This window comes from Mastomys coucha, unplaced genomic scaffold (genome assembly GCF_008632895.1).
Source record: "Mastomys coucha isolate ucsf_1 unplaced genomic scaffold, UCSF_Mcou_1 pScaffold23, whole genome shotgun sequence".
Taxonomy (NCBI): domain Eukaryota; kingdom Metazoa; phylum Chordata; class Mammalia; order Rodentia; family Muridae; genus Mastomys; species Mastomys coucha.
The window spans coordinates 31073164-31078294 of record NW_022196906.1 but is presented as its reverse complement, the minus strand read 5'-3'; the positions used below and the strand labels follow the sequence as shown (position 1 = coordinate 31078294).

Below are 5131 nucleotides of genomic sequence, written 5' to 3'. Positions count from 1 at the left end.
TTTTGGCATGTTTTCATGTTGGTTAGCTTTCCAATACTACTACAAAATATCATAGAGAATTCATTTATAAAGAGAAAAGGTTAAATTTGGCTCATAATTGTGGAGGCTCTAGTCCATAGCTGATTAGCCAAATTGCTTCAAGGACACAAGGCACATACGTCCTGGTAGAAGCATATGGCGGTGTGAAATTGCTCACTTTCTGCCAAAGAGCAGAAGGCAGAGCGGGAGAATGGGGGTCATAGAATCCAGTCCAAGGCCTCTCAATGCTCTGAATACCTCCCACGGCTCTAGCTCTCCATGGTCAGAGCATCTAACAGTGCCACTCTGGCAACCAAGCTTTTGACACATAGGCCTTTGGGAGACATTTAGGTCCAAACTCTCCATGCTTGACACCCCCTGCCTCCCACCAGCAGAATCAGACTCATATTCTGTGAAACTTCCCTGAGTGCTTCAAGCCCTGCTAACTTCACCTCATTGTGGAGAGAGTGTGGCAGCCGCTGTCAGAACTTAGTTCTACTTTTGTACAGTGATGTCTTTTCTGGGACTCTTTCATGAGGGCAATTTTACTTTCCCAGTAAGGTGGTGGCAACATTTTAAACACAGGACCTATTCCTGGGTATTTGATGCATCTAGATCATGGGGTAGACACCTGATAAATGTATGCTTCTGTTTTTTTTTTTAAAGTCTTACCCAATAAAGAAAAGAAAAATAGGCCTTTTATTATTCTAAATCGTCTTTATCATTCTTTTTCATGCAGTTTTCTTTCTACCTCCTGTGGACTTTTCATCTTAAGTTCCTCCTATTTGGGAAAGGGAAATGATATAATTATATTATAGTCTCAAAACTTTTAAAAATGAAAAAAGTTCTTCCAGTTGCAAGACTTCTCATCATGAACAATGGAGTGGTTTTGTTTGCTTGCGTTGTGCAGGAGTCCCTGCCCACACTTCAGCCTCTCAGCTCTCAGCTCTGTCCCCTTGCATAGGATCTCTCACCAGGTAGAAAGTTCCAGTCTGTGGTTATTGCTTTGGACAGCTTGGGGGCACGCAACCACCAAGAAGTTTTTTTGTTTGTTTATTTTTGTTTTTGTTTGTTTTGTTTTGTTTTGTTTTGTTTTTCCTTTCTGGGATTTTTGTAGGGAAGGGGCTGAAGAATCAGAAGAAATGAGATGTGGTGGAGGAGAGTGTGGTCCTGTCTGCTCTGACTCACTTAGAGAAGACAGTACTCACTGTGTACCTGAAATCTTTTCTAGGAAGCTTTCCCCTCAGCACTGTGAACATGGGGCTACCTGCCCCAGCTTTGCTGTTACGCAGGTTCATCCCTGGATCTACCCCATGCCCACCCTGCTTCTTAACCTGAGAATTTTGCTCTGTCTATAAAGATGTTTCCTTTTCTTGGCAGGTGAAACCTGAAACAAGACTTTAAGGGTTTCTGGTCCTCCATGCTGCTCGATAGAAAAGAAGCACTGAACTGTAAGTAACTTTGTTTGGCATTTCCATGCTTACCCCATAAGGTTATGGGTTCAGGACCAGCCCCAAGCCTGATCATTAACTGCCACCCACTGCAGAAGAGACACACTGAACAGTGAACTAGTCACAATGTAAAAAACGGTGGGACTGTAATTAGATTGAGTCTGAATGTGACGAGGCTCTGCAATATGACATGCTACTTAATTAGACTGTACTGGCTGGACATAAAGGTAGACTTGATATGTTACATGTGTCATGAATGCCAGGGAAGGGAGGGATTGGTTTGCAAGGCCAAGGTAATCCTTGGCCACAACGGTCCATCAGTGGTTTGAGCAGGGGTGCAGAGAAAGAAAGAAGGACTGGATGACATCGGGCCCCAATCTGGGCCATGTTCATAGCCTATGCTTTCTTTTGTATTTGGTTATTTCTGTGGATGTACAAAGGAGGGGAAAAGAAACACTGCTAATAATTTCTTCCTTCAGCACTGTAATGGCTCTACCTCATTTGAGACTGTTGGGTTCAGTGTGGTCCCCCCTCCCACTCCCCAACATACCTGGCATCAGTGTGCCCACCTGTAGGACCTGGCCCAAGTTCAGGGTCCTCTGCATAGTACTTCTTCGTAACTCCAGCTCTATGTGACCTCTCTCTTCTGGTATTCTGTGGAACTGCTCCTCTGCCCACTCCTCTGGCTTGTGCTCCCTCCAGCGGGGCGTGAGGTCCAGTGGGGCAGGTCTGGGACTCACCTTCTTCCTAGTTGATAAGTGTTAGCAAGTGACCGGGTTACCCTGGGCCAGCGTAAAGACATCTCTTTTTTGCTTCAGGGGTTACCTGAGGCTTGAGGAACTACTGCTGCGACTTTGATAGTACATTGGCTTTCAACCAGTTCATGGAATTATAAATGATTAACCGTTATCAGTGCACATCTTCACCTCTGTGTAAAAATAGATTGACTGTAATGAGTGTTTGAATAAATCATAAGAATGGCCGCCTTGCGATCGGCTAACATCCTGCCGATGGCTGCCCGGTGAGTGAGCAGGGCGCCGGTCCTCTGCCTAATGGCCTGCAATTCAGTGCTGGTTGCCTGAGTGAGTGATTGACGGGCCTCGGCTCCCAGGGCACCTCCTCTCAAGCCTTGGCTTTGGAGTGGTAGAATCCCCAGGCTGAAGGTGTGGGGAAGGGTGCCTTTGTCCATCCTGTTCCAGGAAAGCCTGCCTTGAACCAAGGATAAGGGTGTGGGTGCGAGTGTGGGTTGGAGGAGCTGGATAATGACCTCTGTGAGAATCAATGTTTCCTCGCAGCGGAGGTGACTGGGACTTCATAAGTCAAGACATGTATAAGGAACAAGCTGAGCGTGAACTTTGATGAGAGCTGAGAGTGGAAGAGAAATTGGTCTGTATCTTCCCCCCTTTCCCTCTTACCTACAGTGAGAACCCAAGATCAGACCCAGGACTCTTGGATGCGCAGCCCTTAAAGGTTTTTCAGGTAGTAGTTGCCAGAGCCACTTCAGGTATGAGGATCCTGCTCTTTGAAGTGGGAGGCAGAAGAGGAGAGACAGCAGGCTCAGAGTGACAGGGACAAGATCAAGAGGAAAGAGACAGAAAGTCTGAAGTTTCAGAGGGAATTCAGGGGAATCCAGTGATTGATGCTGAGTTTTCTGGAAACAACACACAGTGGCGTTTAATTCTAGCCACGTCTTATTAGGCTGTGTAACAAACTGACCTGCAACACACAGGAGATGAGTACTCATTCTATGCTTGTATTTTCTGAGTCAGGAATTTATATAGGGTATGCTGAGGGCAGCTTGTCTCTGTCTTCTGGGTATGGGATTTCAGTTAATGGTAGATTCACCCTAGGCTTATTCACTCAAAATTCTGGGCTTTGATTCTAGCTCTTGACTGAGACCTGTCAGTCAGAACTTCATGGCCTTTCCGGGTGGTCTGGGCTTCCTTACAACATGACTGCCAAACTCTAAGGGCAAGCAGCCTGAGGGAGAGCAGAAGTCATGGGGAAGCTTTATTGCCTTTCCTAAGTTGCTCCATAAAGTCAAGGAGCACCAGCCAAACTTCATTCTGTCCATCAGAACAGGTGCAAAGATCCACAGTGCTCACTGCCTCTCAACAGTATCGACATCCCCCTAAAAGAAGAGCCAAGTGTGGTGGCTGCATGGTGGTGGTGGTGGCGGTGGTGGTGTGGTGGTGCTGATGCTGGTGGCGTTGGTGGGATGGTGGTAGTGACGGGGTATGTGAGTGTGTGTGTGTGTGTGTGTGTGTGTGTGTGTGTGTGAGTGTGTGTGTGAGTGTATGTGTGTGTATGTGTGTGTATGTGAGTGTATGTGAGTGTGTGAGTGTGCGTGTATGTGAGTGTGTGTGTATGTGAGTGTGTATGTGTGTGAGTGTGTGTGTATGTGAGTGTGTGTGTGAGTGTGTGTGAGTGTGCGTGTGTGTGAGTGTGTGTGTGTTGTGTATGTGTGTGTGTGAATGTGCGTGTGTGTGAGTGTGTTGTGTAGGTGAGTGTGTGTGTGAATGTGCGTGTGTGTGTGAGTGTGTTGTGCATGTGAGTGTGAGTGTGTGTATGAGTGTGTGTGTGAGTGTGTGTGTGTATGTGAGTGTGTGTGTGAGTGTACGTGTGTGTGTGAGTATCTGTGTGAGTGTGTTGTGAATGTGCGTGTGTGTGTGTGTGTGTGAGTGTGTGTGTGTATAAGTGTGTGTGTGTGTGTGTGTGTGTGTGTGTGTGTGTTTTAAAATTTTTAAATCATCCCTTCGTATTTGCAGGGAATGATTCTGGACCCCTAGCAGAGCCAAAATATGAAGATGTAGATACAGATACGGCAGGCATAGTATTTACAAATAGCCTATGCAATCCTCCCACATACTTGAAATCATCTTTAGATTATTTATAAGACAATGTAAATGGTGTATAAATAGTTGCCAATACTATGTTGCTTATGAAATAAACAACAAGAAACAAAAAAATGCTTGTACTTACTTCTTCCATACAGATACTTTATTTATCAAATATTTCCCATCTGTGATTAATCAAATCTGTAATATAACCCATAGATATGGAAGCCGTTGTATGCTGTTGTTCTCATCTTTGGAGACTACAACCTACTGGAGCTGCTATTGGCCCGGTACAATTGACCTTACCTATTTCCTCAGAACAATTGAAATTGACCCTTCCTGGGGGAACAACGCGTTCTGTACAGTCTGGAGAATGATCTATGATCGCTGTACTTTCAGTTTTGAATGAACGAGTTTATTAAGTAGATGACAAACAAAAGATAAAAGAATAAATAGTGAGTAGCCATGGAAGCTGCAGACAGTGAGAATATTATCAGATCAGGTGGTAGAGATATCGGAATCTCCCGATTGAGAGCACAGACAGACAGAAGGTAGTATCATCAAATCAGGGCTTACAGACATCTAGTAGAAACTGGGCAAGCCCCATTGAGGCAGCCAGCTGGAGCTCACAACTGAGAGAGTCCTGTACAGAGCAGAGTCCCCTCAAGTGAGACTTCAAATAAAAGACCAAATAAAAAATTGTTCTTATTTTGGGCTTGTGCCACAGTAAGAGCCAAGATTTTAAACTCTACTAAACACAAAACAAACAAAAAGATTTTATATACTCATGTTCATTTAAGAAAATACTAGTAGTGATGTATTATT

The 5131-nt window shown here is 44.8% G+C and overlaps 1 protein-coding gene and 1 long non-coding RNA gene across 7 annotated transcripts in view; one reads left to right on the top strand and one right to left on the bottom strand.

Moving 5' to 3' along the window:
• The window catches only part of Pknox2 (PBX/knotted 1 homeobox 2), a 268744-nt gene that overhangs the window by 69494 nt on the left and 194119 nt on the right, over positions 1-5131 (top strand). For all 6 annotated transcript variants that reach the window (XM_031345929.1, XM_031345922.1, XM_031345928.1 and 3 more), the window contains exon 2: positions 1399-1469. The gene's annotated coding sequence lies outside the window, so the exon portion shown is untranslated. The remainder of the gene's footprint in view (positions 1-1398; positions 1470-5131) is intronic.
• The window catches only part of LOC116073815, a 30729-nt gene continuing 26318 nt past the window's right edge, over positions 721-5131 (bottom strand). Inside the window, exons 3-4 of the long non-coding RNA XR_004111921.1 lie at positions 2039-2216; positions 721-799 (exon numbers count right to left, since the gene is read on the bottom strand). This is a non-coding gene — a long non-coding RNA (uncharacterized LOC116073815). The remainder of the gene's footprint in view (positions 800-2038; positions 2217-5131) is intronic.